The 18690-nt window shown below is 39.5% G+C and overlaps 1 long non-coding RNA gene across 1 annotated transcript; it reads right to left on the bottom strand.

Annotated features, from left to right (window-relative positions):
- Positions 1 to 1626: 1626 nt before the first annotated feature.
- On the bottom strand, positions 1627 to 18655 carry LOC140476352 (uncharacterized). The gene is made up of 3 exons (XR_011960453.1): positions 18498 to 18655; positions 7307 to 7791; positions 1627 to 5737 (listed from the first exon to the last, which is right to left on the bottom strand). It is a non-coding gene; the product is annotated as an uncharacterized lncRNA (long non-coding RNA).
- Between the last annotated feature and the right edge of the window lie 35 nt (positions 18656 to 18690).

Here is an 18690-nt window from a genome sequence, read left to right on the forward strand (position 1 = left end):
CAACTATTTATATGCCAAATAGCAGAAACGAGCAATTCTGCAACCATTGGATCAGATCCAACCTTTGCGGTTGCGTCACATCAATTAGAGATTGGTGGTAGTTAATTCATTCCAACGATAATCAAGAAACAGCAGAAACTACTAAAAACTATGGACCCAACAGCTATGGGTCCCAACAACATTTAGGAATAGTTCAAGACTTGCTCCAGAATTTGCCACATCCCGGCCAAGCTCTTCCCAGTACAGCTACAACACTGGCATCTACACAGCAATGTGAAATATTGCCCAGCTAGGTCTGATGCACATAAATAAATGTGCATGTGCTGGTGTTGGACTGCAGTGGACAAAGGCAGAAATCACATAGCACCAGGTTGTAGTCCAACAGTTTTATTTGAAATCACAAGCTTTGAGTGTAGCCCATGAGACAAAGTGAGAAAAGTAGAATTTATGGGCTTAGAGATCGAAAAGAAAAAATCATACAAATGGTATGATTGGAGTGTCAAACAATTCTCTGCAGGTTTGCAAAAATATTAGACAGTGTGAGTGAAGTGTCAATAGCTGAAAACAACCAAAGGATGACCAATAATCTGATTAAATGAGGCAGAGTTAATTCTAAAAAATTAAAACGGTGGTGCTGAAGACAAACCAAATAGCTGGAATAACAGAACAAACAGCAGCTGCTGGAAAAGCCCAGCAGGTCCGGCAGCATTTGTGAAGAAAAGCTAGAGGAAGGGTCACTGGACCCAAAATGTTAACTGATTTTTCTTCAGATGCCACCAGACCTACTGAGCAACCCCCCCTAACTCCCTCCAACCACCCCCCCGCCCCTGCTCCTGATTTACACCTGCCGTTCTTTTGGTTTTTATTTGACAGGAGTAACATGATAGGTATTAGAGTTGCACGTCAAGGGTCTGACCAAAGTAATACGTAATCCAACAGGATTCACTTGTCAAACTGAGCTTACAAACAATATAGTTCAGTCCACAACAGTATCAAGGAAAACAACAGAATTATCAGTGATTGTCTTTCAAATGCTTAAATGAAGAGGCTCACATTACTCCGATTGAGCACTGGAAACACATTCTAATACAGACATTTTCTCCCCTCAACATTGAGGGGAATGATTAGATAACTGTTGCAGAGCAAGAAGATCGTAGGTTCAGGTCCCACTTCAGAGACCAGAGCACAAAACTCTAGGCCAGACATTGACAACATTTTAAAAGAAAGCTTAAGAAACTTGTTAAAACATTGCCAAAATAAAAATTAGTGCCACCATAAAGTTGAAAATTCAGCACTTTTAACCCAAATACGTGGCACTTTCCAAGTATCTACCCTAGAGTGCATAATTGCTCAAATGAAAATACATCACTTGGATGGGTAATAGCAAGAAAAATCAATTAAGAGAAGCCAAACTGAACTAGTGTTTTTAATTTTTACTCTAATTGTTAGTTATTTTAAAATTAACTCAACGCAGATTTGGGAGAAATCTTGAGACAGATTCTAATGTTAACAATAATTTCTGATGTTTTATTTTCACATAATTAAAAACACTAATTGGTACAATCATAAAACCTGTTCCTCTAATCGAGGCATTATCTGTAACCATGGTTAGCTATACCACTTTGAACAGGTTTATGTAGAATGATGCCAAATTAATTTGACATAGATTTACCTTTTATTGCCATATAAACAGAAGACCTACATTTCTTGACTTCATTTTAAGGTTTTTAAAAAAATATTATTGCAATCCAAGATTGGGAGCAAATGGGATATTAAAAACTACAAATTGCAGATATAGGGTAATACATCATCTTTGGAGGGTTGTCTTAAAAATCCAATGAAATGCTCTAAGGTTTTGGTTTCTCTGACAGAGCTTTCAGAATACCGTATGAAGTGCAGGACAGTTCTTGCTTGCATCCTTTTCAGAGCGTATCCTTCAACCAACAGATGATTGGTGTATTCCTTGCACCAATGTCACTGTTCTCTCATTAGAAGCCCCAATAATATTAGTTGGGGAACTGGAGGGTCACCACATCGCAGGTAAGAGGAGAGGTCAAGAAGGAGAATGCTTATGCTAGCCTCAACCAGTGGTGGAGGGTTGCTTTTCGGAATGGAAGCTGTCCCACAAAGATCAGTGCTGGATCCACTGCTATTCATCATTTAGAAAACATGATTTGGATGAGAATACAGGAGGTATGGTTAGTAAGTTTGCAGATGACATCAACATAGGTAGCGTAATGGAGAGGGAGGGTAATTTCAGAGTAGAATAGGACCTTGATCAGATGGGTCAGTGGACCAAGGATTGGCAAAGAGTTCAATTTACATAAATGGGAGGTGCTGTATTTTGTTAAGGCAAACAGTAGGGCCCTGAGGGATGTTGCAGAACAGAGACAGAGGGTGCAGGTGCACAGCTCCTACAAAGTAGAGACACAGGTAAATAGGCTGACAAAGGCAGTGCATTGAGTATAGGAGTTGGGATGTCATGTTGTAGCTGTGCAGGACATTGACAAGGCCACTTTTGGAATATTGCTTACAATTCTACAGGAAGGATGTTGTTAGATTTGACAGGATTCAGAAGAGATTTACAAGGATGCTGCTGGGATTAGAGAGGTTCAATTACAGGAAGAGGCAGAATAGGCTGGCTTTTTTCCCCTGGAGCAGAGACTGAGGGGTGACCTTAGAGGTTTAAAAAAATCATGAGGGACATAGACAAGGTGAGGGAGTTCAAAACCAGGGGCTTACTTTTAAAGAGAGGAGAAAGATTCAAAACAGACCTGAGGAGCAATTTTTTCACATGGTGGTTTGTATGTGGATGCAGGTACAGTTACAACATTTAAAAGATGTTTGGATAAGTACATGAATAGGAAAGGTATATGGATCAAATGCAGGGAAATGGACTAATTTAGTTTGGGACGCTTGGTTGGCTTGCTGTATGACTCAAAGCAAAGCAACAGTAGACAGTAGATGAAATAAGTTAGAGTTTAACTTTTCATTCCAGAATGATCCTAGTGAAGTCAGACATCTTGGCAAATAAGTAGAGCCTGATCATACCTGACATAATTCAACCAAATCCAATGAACAGCTAACCCATTAGTACATTGAAGTATGCACCCCTTGGATTTTGGAAGTGAAGAGGGAGCTCTATCAAAGAGTTGGCAAGGGGTTTAGAGGACAAACAAAGTGAAAGGAAGAGATTGAACAAATATGGAGCTACAGAAGTTAGAGACTATTAGAATTCTTTGATATGGCAACAAGCAGCATAAATGGGAAGCAGTGGATGTCACATGCACATTTCCAGAAGGCATGACATAAGTTACATTAGGTTACTTAAAAATATAAGAGCCCATGGCTGATATATTAGCATGAAGAGAAGACGACTGGCCAATTATTAGAGGACAGAATTGGGATAAGAGGAGCAGTTTCAGAATAGCACCTTCAGGACAACATCTTGTAATGAGTGGAGTGCCACAGGGATCAGTACATAGGCCACAGTCATTTACAACGTATGTTAATAACTTGGATGAAGAAAGTAATAGCCGGGTTTTTGGATGGCAAAAAATAGGTGGGAAGAAAAGTGCTAAGGATAACAAAGTCTGCTAATATATACTTCGCAGATTGAATGCAATGAGAAAATGAAGTTTGGCTCTTTGTAAGTTTGCAACTAAAACACTGAACAGTTTCGTTTCCCTTATTTGGCACTGAACTCAGCCAGAGAAGGTTCACTAAGCTGATCCCTGAAATGGAGGGACTGTCTTATATGGAGAGGTTGAGCCTGTACTTATTGGGAGTTTAGAAGAAGGAGGTGACCTTATTGAAGCATATGATTGTTAAGGGCCTTGACAGGGTAGATGTGGAATTTATTTCTTCTGTTTGTCTAGGACCAGAGTACATCATCTCAGAACAAAAAGGGTGAGAGGAGAAGGAGTTTCTTCTCAGAGCATAGAATTGGTGGAATTCTTTATCGGAGACAGAATTGTTTGACATATCCATGGCCAAGTTAAACAAATGTTTAACTAGGCAAGGGAATCAGGGTTTAAGAGGGTTAAGGCAGCAAAGTAGAATTGAAGATTTGAATCTGCCATGATCTTTTTAAAATGGCAGACAAATGTTTTCAATGTGCTACTTTTCCTACGCCTTATGGTTTTAAAAATGGAGAACCAAAGGATTGATACTTGGGTTCTTGAAATTCCCATTGTCAATCAATAAGAGTTTATTTTTCTTGAGTATTCAGGAGTAATTGGAGTTGGAAGGGATTAGGAAGGTAGAAAAGCAATTGATGAGAAATGGCTTTGTTCAGTCATTGAGACAGTGGAATGGAGGGACTACTTGAATGGGTAGGAAGAGAACAAAAGATTGGCTGGGTAGGTGGAGGGAAGTTTCAGTCAAGGCTGAAGTGATATCATCACCAGTCACGTATCCAACAGGATCACACTGTCACTTCAAATCACGCACAAAAGGCCACAGATAGCAAGTGGCATTTGGAAATTAATGAAATGCTGGAACACATTGCAGAGGTCTGACTGCTGATCCACCAGCACAGTCCACAGGCACACCTTCAGGTAGAGAGAGTGGGACAGAAAGGAGCTTGGCAAAACAGCCCAAGCATGGTCTGGGTATTAGAATGCATTATCCTCACTCAGGAGGAATGTGATCAGAATATATCCCTGGCTTTTAGTCTGTTACTACTTAGCTTCCTGCTCCAAAACAGATACCACTAAGGTTTCAAGGATCGATCTTTAGCTTCGAACTACTTGCAAACCGACATGCTGTGCCATGTAACATTATCCAAAAGCATAATGTGATGTGATGTGATCTAGGTGTACAGGTCCACAGTTCACTGAAAGCGGCAGTATAAGTGGATAAAGCAATCAAGGCAGCACATAGGATACTTGCCTTCATCAGTCAGGCAAATCATGTTGCAGTTGTATCGGGTCGCTACACTACCAGAAGGATGTGGAGGCTTTGGAGAGAGTTCAGAAAAGGTTTACAAGGATTTTGCCTTGTTTGGAAACTATAAACGGGGAGATTGGACGAACTCTGTTTTCACATGAAATTTGGAGGCCAAGGGGCATCCTGAGAGAAGTTTACAAAATCACAAGAGGCATGGACAGAATGGATCATTAGACATTCCCCTTCCCCTCCCCCCCGAAAGCTGCAGAAGTGGGCATAAATTTGGGCGGCAACAACACGAGGACTTGAAAGAAAAGGCTGTAGACTGTCAGTAGTTTGCAAAGGGTCTTTACTTGGTTTAAGCAAAAGGTGACAACATCTGATTTAATACTTTTAAAAAAATAATTACCAGCCATTTCCTACATCCCACTGCATTTCAGTTTTGGCAGTCAAGGAGGAGATGGTCATATTTGGTGGGAACTGAGCCAAGAGAACAGAATGTGAGGCACATGGGCACAATGAGTTCAGAGGGCATAGGTAAAATAGAAAATAAACTACAGCAGGATTCAAAAGGGGTTTGCTGCAAATGCCATCCCACTTAGTGTTGAGAATGGGAGAAAGTAGCACACGCATTTACATCCCCCATAAATACAAAAACTAAATTAGAAGACATTTTACAGAGAAAAACAAAAAAAAGCAACATAGCCATAAAACGATGAGCAAATGCATAATCAACTCACCAGTTAATGACAGCTAAACGGCAGAAACATCCAATAGTTACTTTGTTTCAGTACTCAGTGTTACAACTCACTGTGGTAATGCGCTTGAAATCAAGACCCCATTATTCCTAGAATTGTCACAAATGCGAAAAGATTTAGTTAAATTAATCACAATCCCCAAATTTACAACTGATGAACTGAAGTTAAAAGAAAAACTCACTAAATTAGTTAAAGGAAGTAACTGTTTACGATGAAGAAATCTTGAATGGCAATTAGAAAATATGAATTGCCAACCTCTAACTACACCTCAAACTAATCCTTTTAAAATTCCTCCTTTCAAACACAAATGGATATGATAGATAGGTTTTTTTTCTCTTTTCCTATCAGGACAATTTGACAGCAATGTGAATCACAGCATTTGATACTTTGTTCTTTCTCTTCCTTTCAATTTTTACTTCTACATTGACACAAGGTTATTTATGCACTGATGCTCTACTTATATCATAGAGATGTACAGCATGGAAACAGATCCTTCGGAACAACCTGTCCATGCCGACCAGATATCCCAACCCAGTCTAGTCCCACCTGCCAGCACCCAGCCCATATCCCTCCAAACTCTTCCTATTCATATACCCATCCAAATGCCTCTTAAATGTTGCAATTGTACCAGCCCCCACCACATCCTCTGGCAGCTCATTCCATGCACTTACCACTCTCTGCGTGAAAAAGTTGCCCCTTAGGTCTCTTTTATAGCTTTTCCCTCTCACCCTAACCTATGCCCTCTAGTTCTGGACTCCCTGACCCCAGGGAAAAGACTTTGCCTATTTATCCTATCCACACCCCTCAATTTTTAAACCTACTTCATTCACAAGTGGAGAGTTTATCCTCTCACTGTCTTTGGAGGTATTTTATTCTTCTTATAAGAAGGAGTTCGTGGAGAAAAGTAGAAAACAGCTTGCTCTTATTGAAGACAGTCTGGTACCTCCACAGGAGAATTTTTTAAATGCTTTCACTTAGCATGCTGCTTGTTCTCTGTTGCACTGGTTTCACCTAGGCAGGAATGAATCAAAATACTGCTCCCTAGTTTAGAACCCATTGGCTCAGTTTTGTCTGATTTTTGCTCTCCATCCCAAGAGAAAAGCAATATTGTATACAACACAAATGATTGATTTTATGATTTCAAAACTGCAGCAATCCCTTTTCAGAGTCACCTTGATTTAAAAAACACCTTCCTTTTCTGGTTCACAAACAAAAAAAGAAAAAGAGGAGATGTGGTCTTTACAACAAACTCAGTGGCCATGGTGTTAGATATTTAAAAACGCAGGGAGAATGGGTGAAAAATAGGATAAAGCCTATGATCTAGTACAATTACATCCATGCACCTTGAAAGCAAAAGTACTAAGGGTACAGGCATAGTAAAAATAGAAGGATAGACTTGCTCTTTAAAGACAAGGTGGCTCTAAAGCACTTTGAGCCAATTAATTATTTTTAAGTCCAATCATATAGTCAACTGAAATGCAGTCAATTTGCACATAAGCTTCCACAAAAAAAAAAGTTGCAATACTCAGATAATAGGCTTGCACTGTGAATATTAATTGAGAGATAAGTACAAATCTGAACATTAGGGAAATTGCTCCTCTTCAAAGTAGCCCTGTGAAATCTTTTACAGTTGCGTGCTCAGTTAGGCAACCTCTCACCTGAAAGACGACCTTAGTGTAGCACTGCATCATTGTTGTACTCTTGTTTTGAGAAGATTTGTAGCTCAGGTCGAGGTTCTGGATGTAGGTTTGCTTGTGAGCTGGAAGGTTCATTTTCAGACGTTGCATCACTATATTAGGCAACATCTTCAGTGAGCCTCTGGATGAAACACTGGTGGGGTAGCCTGCTTTCTATTTATATGTTTGGTTTTCTTGAGTTGGTCATGTCATTTCCTGTGGTGAGAACAGTTCCTATGGTGACGTCATTTCCCATTTTTCTCAGGGGGCTATAGATGGGACCAAAGTCAAAAGTGTTTGTTGATAGAGTGCTGGTTGGAATGCCATGCTTCTAGGAATTCTTGTGCATGCCTCTGTTTGCTTTATCCTCTGATGGATGTGTTGTCCCAGTCGAAGTCGTATCCTTTCTCATCCATATGTACGGATAAGTGAGAGTGGGTCATGTCGTTTTGTGGCTAGTTTTCTGCCTGTTTGGACAATGTAGTGTTTGTTAGCTCTTACAAGGTATTTTGTAAATCACTGATTCAGATTCCATTTACCACCCCTTGAGAAAACAAATGGGAAATGACATCACCAACCCAAGGAACCCACAAACAAATAGAAAGAGGACTACACCAGAGCTTCATCTAGAGGCTCACTGAAGATGTTACCTAATATGGTGATGAAATGTCTGAAAGCTCAGTGAGTAAATCTGCATCCACTATTGTATTCACTGAGTCAACAGAGATTTTTGTTCAAGGCCTGGAGTGGAATTTTAATTCAGAGGAGAGAAGAGAAGAGTGATACCTTAGCAATCGCTGAGAAAAAAAGTTAAAAAGGGATTTCAAAACAAAACCAGGGTCATAAACCAATTAGCCCAGTATTAACGGTGGGAAAGATAAGGTGTCTTTCCTCAAAAGATTTAATAGAAAAATCATTTAGAAAGTGAAAACAAGCAGCACAGATTACAAATACACAGGATCATGGTTAACCAGCTTTACTGGTTCTAGTAAAAGTGGACGAGAGTAATGCATTTGAAGTAACATACCTTGATTTTCAAAAAAATGCCTTAAGTACCACACTTTAATTGTTAAAATATCAGCTTACATTATCAGGAAAAAGGGGTAGAACCGATAGTAAGTTGGTTACAATGGATTGGTTTAAGGTGAGTTGCACAGACTGGCACAGTTAAATAAAGTAGTTCTCTTTTTCAAGGATGAGTTCCTGGGATCACTATTGTTCACATAAACAATATGGAACTGGAAGTACAACTTAAAAATTTCCTGACAGCATCAAATTGGGAAGTGTGGACACTGGTGACACTTGCATCAAACTATGAAATAAGTAACATTTGTAAAATCTAATTGTCTAATTAATTCAATTTTTGCATGAAGGTTGCATATCTTGGTAGGTGGTGGTCGTGGTGCTAGGCGTCTTAAAAAGTGGATAAATCCCAGGGAGCTGATGAGGGGTACCCTAGAACTTTGTGGGAAGCTAGTGAAGTGATTGCTAGGCCTGTTGTGAGATATTTAATCAATAGCCACAGGTGAGCTGCCAGAAGACTAGAGGTTGGCTAACATGGTGCCACTATTTTAAAAAAGGTGGTAAGGACAAGTCAGGGAACTACAGACCGGTGAGTCTGACATCAGTGGTGGGAAAATTGTTGGAGGAAATCTTGGGGGAAGAATGCACATGTATTTTGAAAGGCAAGGACTGATTAAGGATAGGCGAAAGTGAGGACTGCAGATGCTAGAGATCAGAATTGAAAAGAGTGTACTGTAAAAAGCACAGTGGTCAGGGAGCATCTGAGAAACACGAGAGTCGACATTTTGAGCATGAGCTCTTCCAGCAGGAATAGTCAACATGGCTTTGTGTGTGATGGAAATCGTCTCATGAACTTGATTGAGTTTTCTGAAGTAACAAAGGGAATCAACGAGGGCAAAGTGGGTGGACATACAGTATATGGACTTCAGTGAGACGTTCAACAAGATTGTGCATGGTAGACTGCTTAGCAACGTTAAACCATATGGACTAAGGGGGAACTAGCCATTTGGATACACAAGGGTATGTTTCCATGCTGTGTAACTTTATCATGATGACTAAGCACAAGAATGTTAAATACTCCTTAGAAAATAAGAGCTAAAATGAGGTAGAGATACAAAGGGATCCAAGGGCAAATGAAAACCAGAAAGAGAGAGATAAGTTAATAAAGCAATTTCAAAGCAAACTAATCACTGGGATTCATCCTCAGCAGAACTGAAAAGTACAAAAGTTATGCTGAGCTTGCAAAGAAAACTTAGTTGGATCACAGTTGTAATACATGAACTGTTTTGGTCTCCACATTATAAGTCATACTGAACCACTGGAGAAGTTCGAAAACAAAAGGAATCACAAAAACAAAGCAAAAATAGATTATATCAAAAGGAAAAAACCACCATGTCAGGCCTTTATTCTCTGAAAGCAATGAAGGCAGAGGAGCAAATCAGAGGAGCAATCAGATTATGAGTGGATTTTAAATAGGTTAGATGCAGAAAAGACATTCCTATGTGGGGAAGATCAGGATTCGGGGTCAAACATTTCAGCATTGTTATTACTGAAGTGAGAAACTTCCTTACCATGTGTGGTTATAAAATCAAACTCTAATTGAAACATAGTATAGTAACATTTATAAGGGATCGTGGATAAACACCAAGGATAAAAGGAATGAAGAGGATAATTGATGAGTGAAATAAAGTAGGGTTTGAACAGGCTCACATGGAGCATCAACACCAGTACAGACCAGTTAGGCAGGCCTCTAAGCACCAAAGTAAGTCAGAATCATACAGCATGGAACAGATCCTTCGGTCCACTCCATGCTGAACAATCTTCAACTAATTATCAATTCTAGAAGGAGTGAAAGTAGACAAGTCCCCTGGGCCGGATGGGATTCCCGCCTCAGGCGACTGACTGTGTGGAGTTTGCACGTTCTCCCAGTGTCTGCATGGGTTTCCTCTGGGTACTCCGGTTTCCTCCCACAGTCCAAAGATGTGCAGGTCAGGTGAATTGGCCATGCTAAATTGCCCGTAGTGTTAGGTAAGGGGTAGATGTAGGGGTATGGGTGGGTTGCGCTTCGGCGGGGCGGTGTGGACTTGTTGGGCTGAAGGGCCTGTTTCCACACTAAGTAATCTAATCTAATCTTAGATGAGGATTCTCTGGGAAGCTAGGGAGGAGATAGCAGAGTTTTTGGCTTTGATATTTGAGTTGTCATTGTCTACAGGTTTAGTACCAGAGGACTGGAGGATTGCAAACGTTGTGCCCTTGTTCAAGAAGGGCAGTAGATATGACCCAGGTAATTATAGACCAGTGACCCTTACTTCTGTTGTAGGAAAGGCTTATAGAAGAGATAAGATTTATGATCGAGCAAGCAACAATTTGATTGCAGATAGTCAACATGGTTTCGTCAAAGAGGTTTGTGAGACACAACCTGCCCGAGTTTTTTGAGGTGGTGACCAAACACATAGATGAGGGTAGGGCAGTTGATGTGGTATACATGGACTTCAATAAAGCCTTTGATAAGGTTCCATGTGGTAAGCTGTTGGAGAAAATGCAGAGGCATGGAATTGAGGATGATTTAGTAGTTTGGATTAGAAACTGGCTTTCTGAAAGAAGGCAGCATGTGGTGGCTGATGGAAAATATTCAGCCTGGAGTCCAGTTACTAGTGGTGTGCCACAAGGGTGTTTTGGGACTGCTACTATTTGTCATTTTCATAAATGACTTAGACGCAGGCATAGGTGGATGGATTAGTAAATTTGCAGACAACCCTAAAGTCGGTAGTGTAGTGGACAGTGTGGAAGAATGTTACAGGTTGCAGGGGTACTTGGATAAACTGCAGAATTGGGCTGAGATGTGGCAAATGGAGTTCAATGCATCTAAGTGTGAGGCGATGCACTTTGGGAAGAATAACAGGAAGGCAGAGTACTGGGTCAATGGAAAGATTCTTGGTAGTGTGGATGTGCAGAGGGATCTTGGAGTCCATGTACATGGATCCCTGAAAGTTGACACCCAGGTTGACAGTGCTGTTAAGGCATATGGTGTATTAGGTTTCATCTGTAGTGGGATTGAGTTCCGGAGCCGCAATATCATGCTGCAAACTGTACAAAACGTTGGTGTGGCCACACTTGGAATATTGTGTACAGTTCTAGTCACCATATTTCGGGAAGGATGTGGAAGCATTGGAAAAGGTGTAGAGGAGATTTACCAGGATATTGCCTGGTCTGGAGGGAATGTTTTATGAGGAATGGCTGAGAGATTTGGGTCTGTTCTAATTGGAAAGAAGGCGGCTAAGAGGGGATTTGATAGAGATATACAAGATGATCAGAGGATTAAATAGGGTAGACGGTGAAAGTATTTTTCCAAGAATGATGACATCAGCTTGTACGAGGGGGCATAACTACAAATTGAGGGGTAATAGATTTAAGACAGACGTCAGAAGCAGGTTCTTTACACAGAGTGGCAAGGGCATGGAATGCCTACCTGCTAATGTAGTCAACTCAGCCACATTAGGGGAGATTTAAACAATCCTTGGATAAGCACATGGATGACGATGGGATAAGTATAGGGGGACGAGCTGAGAATAGTTCACAGGTCGGCGCAACATCCAGGGCCGAAGGGCCTGTTCTGCACTGTATTGTTCTATAATCTAGTCCCTTCTTCCTATTGCTGGCCCATACCCCACTAAACTTTTCCTATCATGTATCCATCCAAATAACTTGGAGACATTATGATTGTACCCACATCCACAACTTTGTCAGGAAGTTAATTCCACACACAAATCACTTTATGTAAAGACTTTGGCCTTGGGTCTTTTTAAAATCTCTCTCCTTTCACCTTAAACTCTTCCCATTTTTAAGAGGGATATGGGCAAAATGCTGGCAAATGGGACTAGATTAGGATATCTGGTCAGCATGGACAATCAGACAGACAGTCAGGTCTGTTTCCATGCTGTACATCGATGATTAACTGAATGGAGTAGTTTGTTGGGTAATTTCAGAGGGCAGTTAAGATTCAACCACATCACAGTAAATAACATGTTAGATTTCATCATGCCCAGATATTTAATATCAGAGGAATGCTTCTTACTGCTACTCATCCAAAAACAAAAGTTATAGAAAAGCACCTGACAGTTCAACAATGGAAATTTCCATCTTCCACACTAACTATCCCATCAGCTTAACACTGCCTGTTACACACAAAATCAACATATGCCCACACAATACACTGAACAAAAAAAAACTCCAAAAAATTAACTAGGACTGATTTCAAATACAAACCACTGCACTATTACAATGTAATTTGTAAAAATTTGTTTTTACTAACAAAGGACTAGTTAGTTTTAATAGCATTTCTCCTGTCCCACCTCATGCTATATAAACATTCACCATAATTACACACGGGCAAGAATAGTTAGCTGCAAACTATTCAATGAAACTAAGGAATGCATAGCAAATCTATAATAGCAATAATCTGCTAACTGCTGATATCAGAATGTCATTAACACTCATCTTAAACAGATAAATAAGCACACCTTAAAAATGGCATGGGAAATTTGACTGTGTAGATTTACCCGTATGATGTCTTGCAAGGCTAGACATGGCCCATTCTTGGGTAGGTGGTCAGCAAGTGAAGTCTGGATGCTAAGAAAAGTGAGGGTTTCATACCAAGGAATGGATGGGAACATTTAGTTCAGCTACACCAGAATACAGGCAGCCACAAGGCAAACAATACATATTAACCACTGGATTAATGGATTTCAACGAGGATACTGCACTTCTCTTAACTCTAATACTACTTTGACAGTCTGGATAGAGAGAGGAGTCCTACCAGTAAATATGGGTAGGATCTAATGAAACTTTGGACAGAGAAAATAAATAATCTGAGATTTTGGAACTCAAAAGAAAAATGCAATAATCAGACATTTGAAGAACATCGCTAAGAAAAAAGAAACCAGTCATGCCTATGAAAAATTGTGGCCTACCCCAGCTAACATGAAATTATCAATCTTTGTGTATAATTTGATACTATTCAACTGGAATTTTTCTGTAAAAAGTAAAAAAACTGATTAACTCGCATTTATATTAGGCCTGCATTTGCTATGATTGCAACTGCCTGTGACAATGCCAGATCAGAGATGCTGCATGCTGTTGCTTATGTTAAAATTTAGGACTATCCACAACATTGCAGAACCAATAAAACATGCTCTTTTCCAAACATTTCTGTTAAACATTGCAAGATTTACTGTGTCAGCCCAATGATAGTTCTGGATTGTACTTTTTTTGTACTTTTCATAGAGGCAAGTGGAGCAGTGAAGGGTAGGGCTGAAAGCACAATAATGATGTCAGCAGTACAGCACTTATGCCTTTCAGTGGAGTGGGTGGTAACTGCCTGTTCTAGATGCATAATGACATTAGTGTCACTGATCTCCTGCATCAGTGTGGTGGAGGGAATACATCATTATCACTGCACCTTTCACAACTGCAAATTATCCTACAGCACTTTGCACTCAATGTCTGAAGTTGCAACACAGGAAGTAAGGCAGCCAACTTCCACACAGCCAGTTCCTACAAAATGGTTGTGATAAAGGCTATATAATTGAGGAAGAATCAAGATTGGCCCGCACATGAGAAATGACACCCTTCTACTCAAATATAATTATAGAATATTCTATTCGTTCATCTCACAGGGTCAAAGCACTGCCCTCCAACACCTCATCCAAGTTATGGATGACTATGCAGCACTCCCTCAATGCACTGGAGTGCTGACTTAAGTTTTTATACTAGAGTGCCCAAAAATGAGCCTTAACTTTACAAGCAGGAAGACTTGATAATCATTATAAATCCGTGGAAATGTCAAATGCAATGAAAGAGGGGCTGTATACCAACAGCAAGACTATGGAAAAACTATGGAAGAACAGTTTCTTTAAAAAACAATGAAATTAGCATAATATTGCTCACAGAAAACTGGTTGATGCACTTCGAGGATTAAGGGATTTAATGCTGAATGCAGTATAGTGTACATATGGATTAGAGGAAACGGTTACAAAAGTTATCAATGTATAATAGATAAATTAGAAAAAGAGACATCAAAATGGAAGCAAATGAGATTATATTCACGATCAGGTTTCAAAGATTGAAAATCTTTTGACATTTTCCACACACCTCAAGAACCATGTACGTACCATCATTAAACCTATTAGAGACAGACATGAAAAAGTTATTCAATGAGTGGAATTAACTAAAATAGGGATAATGGAGGGTATATGAAGCAAAGGTGGAAGATCAGCCATGATCTTACTGTATATGGTGGAGCAAGATTCAAGGCGTAATGGCTTCTCCAGCTTTTTTGATTAGTTATTTATTTCTCCTGATTTACAAAAGAAAGCAAAGTATAATATAAATTAATGCAAAATTATACAATTAGCCAAAAATATCACATTTGAATGATGAAAACTCTTCCTCAAAAAAATTCATGGTTTCTAACCCAACTCAACACTAATTTTATTCAACTAGGTCGACATATAAAAAGGAGATAATGTGAATACTCTGTCTTAGTGATGCTGGTTGTAATATTAAACTTGCCCAGGAAATAGGGAAAACTCAACCCTTCTTTCAGCCCTGTCATGGAATCTAGTATGTCCACCTGAAATGCAAAGGGATAAAGTGAGGATTGCAGATGCTGGAGATCGGAACTGAAAATGTGTTGCTGGAAAAAGCGCAGGTGGTCAGGCAGCACCCAAGGTTCCTGAAGAAGGGCTCATGCCCGAAATGTCGATTCTTCTGCTTCTTGGATGCTGCCTGACCTGCTGCGCTTTTCCAGCAACACATTTTCAGCTGAAATACAAAGGGAACTTGTTCATCACTTAGATCTTCCTCATGCATAATTATCTTGGAAGATTTACTGCAAAAACATTCATGAACTATTTAAATACACTTATTTCACATGAAACTACCTGACTCCAATTTCGCTAAAAATTTTAATTTGTATAATTGCAATTTTCCTTCCAAAGTACCAAACATTAGGAATTTGGTGCAAGAAAATCAACTTCCTGATATCCTAAAATTTGCTTTGTATCATTTTCAATAATGCTAACTGGACAGATTATAATGAGATTCTTTGTCACCTCAATAAGGGCTCAAAAGGGAAACCTGAAACGTTAAATTAAAATGTGACTTCAAGATATCCCAAGGAAGGAGAACTTTCGAATTTGCTACCTGGAGAGTAGAGCTCACAATCACATCAACACCATCCAGCACAAAGCACCCCAAAAACAATTACAGCCAATTCTTTTAGTGGGAATCACTTCTTCTAGTCCAAAAAAACATGGCAGTCAATTTACATTCAGCAAGGACCCACAAAGTGATCCAATCAAATAAAATACCTCAGGTGATCTTGGTTGAAGGAACAACTCCACTTCTTCAAAATGGGGTAATGAGATCTTTAACATCCATGGATTTTTTTTTAAACGAGAAAAATGTCAACCCTTTCCACAATCATGTCTGTTGATAATAAAAATTGCTTATATAAAAAGCTAGCATATTGCTGTTTCTTGCATTCTGAAAGAGATGCCACATTGCTAGCACTAGCAGGAATAATTTGACACATGTATCTACTTTACTCTTAACCCACTAGAGGGATTTAAATGATTAATACAATCTCCAAACAAACGGACTCAGAACTTTCTCAGTCTGGCGATCTCCTACATAACAGATGCATCGGTTTTTGCATAAGATGTATTTTACAACTGATAAACAGTGGACTGAAGTACTTAAATCAATGTTATCCAGTTTTGATGTTGGTTAATTGCAAAAGCAAGAAGCAACAACAAAATACCGTTTGTACCAGCAGATTCTGGTAACAGTTGTCTACTGTAAAAATAGGTAAAGTAGAAAAAAGATGTTTAAAAACAGGCATTTGTACAGTGCGTATTATCAATTCTTGGTATCCCCCCCCCACCCCCTTCTTGCTAATTGTATGTGGTCAATTAGAGACAACTTCACCAATTATAACAGAGGCCATATGCCACAGTATAAAATGACATACTTGCTGCATTTTTTTGAAGATCCAGTGTTCTTCACTAGGCCAGGATATTGGCCTATTTCTCTATTCCCCAAAGAACGTAGTGTGTAACCACTAAGGTAATAAAAGAAATGCAGATGCAAAGCTTCAAAATGAAAAGGAACATGCTCTTGCAGCTCATTGAATGTTCAACAAGTCAAGGATCTGTTTGCTGACCTGCAAAGAGTTGCTAAATTAGCAGTAAATCAATAACTTCTTTACTGCTCTTCGACATATTCCCAGCTTATCAGCAAAATGTCTGGGTCAAGAAGAATCTAACTAAACTCAAAACATTAACTCTCTCTCCACAGATGCATCCAGACCTGCTGAAATTCACCAGCATCGAAAATCTGAACCAGATACATCATCCATGGTATTTTGATATTTAAGGGTCTGCTGAGCAATCAGTTGAGTTGGTGCAGGAGAGGAAAATCTATCAAACAAGGATTAAATCTCAAGGAAGAGAAGTTTGGAGGAGGCCTGGAACAAGAAGCACCTTGCACTTTACTGAATGATTATAGATACAGCATAGAAATAGGATGAATGAGAAGACATGATTTACACAGTGGTAATTCAAGAAAGAAAGACGACAGCAGGTGAAAAGGTTTTTCACCAGGAGTTGAGGAAATCCATTAGGTCATACACTGACAACATGGAAACAGTCTTACTGGTCTGCACTGACTACACCCCCAAACTAAATTAATCCCTGCATTTAGCCCATATTCCTTAACTTTTCATATTCATGTACTTATCTAAATGTTGTAATTGTACCTGCATTCACCACTTACTCCAGCAGTTCATTCCACACATGAAGCCCTAAAATAAAAGTTACCTATCTGGTCCTTTTTAAATTGTCTTGTCAAAATATGCCCCCTAGATTTGAAGTCACTCAGTTCAGGGGAAAAAAAAACATTTGCCATTCAACTAATCTATACCCCTCATGATTTTATAAGCCTCAATAAGGTCACCCAATCTCCTAACATTTCAGTGTAAACAGTCCTAGCCTATTTTTATAACTTAAACCTTCCATTCTCAGTAACATTCTGGTCAATTATTTCTGAACAGTCTCCAGTTTAATAATATCCTTTATCAAAACAGATCATAAGAAATAATGGGGCAACATGCAATAACAAAAAGACTTGTACCATTCTTCCTTTTCAGAGTAATCTTGGGGTGGAGGTAGCATTTGGCCAAGGAGGGAGGGAGGAATTTACTATGAAGTCAGATCAACTCGGAAATGCTTTAACTCAAATTTATGTAGCTTTTGTAAAGTTCCCATGTGAAGACAATAATTAAAGTTATTCAGAACACTCAGGATAAAACACTGAACAAATTCAGCAAAAGCAGGAAAGAAGGTAAGAAAACAATTCAGTAAAGAAAGAGACCTCATAACAAATGACTGAGGTAAAATTACAAGTTTGACCACAAGCAGCGAATAATCTGAAGAACACAGAAGACCTAACAGTCAGGGCAGAAGCGGAAATGAAAACATGCTTTGAAACGTTCAAAGAACTTAGTACTGCCAAAAACTGGTTTTGTATTAAAAGGTCAGAGAATTGGTGGTACATGAGAACAATTGAAAGATTCAGACGCCTTAGCACTACACGTAAATAAAGTACAAGTCTTTACAAATAGACGAGAAAACTGACATTTTCTGCTACTCCAACCAGGAACAATCAGGAAAGTTACGGATTCACTTACAGATGCAAAACAAATAGAATTATTGTACCTAGGAATAAACCTAAGAGCAACCTTAAGTTGATTTACTACAAAGTTATTTTTCTCTAACGTGAGCTTTAACCACAAGTGATGTTTTATATTGCACTAGTCTTTCAGGAACGACAAATTTTGTGTGGCCAGCACAGTACAGTGGTAACAACTTTGGACTCTTGACAGGACAAAACCCCTCGTGCACGCCGTGTGCACACTATTTACAGCCGCAGCTGTTTCCGGGAACGTAACAGCCCCATGACGCACTAACAGCTAAAGACGCCATTGAATCGAACCAACTCCCCAATGACGAGAACAGAAATAGCCTTCATTTGACCTTTTATTCTTACTTTCACAAACATTTTTACACTCCATAACGTTCCTAAAACTTACATTAGACAGTAATCTAAAAGCTCCGATGAAAAAACGATGGAAAACCCACCGAACAGCAGCTGAAACCAAAGAATTTCCTGGCCCACCTCAACCTCCTCGCGGTCGCTGCTTCTGCTGCCGCTTCAACAGGACCTCAAACAGCAAAAATCGCCACCAAGATGGCGCCGGAGCACCTCTCCCCGTTGCGCCTGCG

Source organism: Chiloscyllium punctatum, chromosome 4 (assembly GCF_047496795.1).
Source record: "Chiloscyllium punctatum isolate Juve2018m chromosome 4, sChiPun1.3, whole genome shotgun sequence".
NCBI classification, from domain to species: Eukaryota; Metazoa; Chordata; class Chondrichthyes; order Orectolobiformes; family Hemiscylliidae; genus Chiloscyllium; species Chiloscyllium punctatum.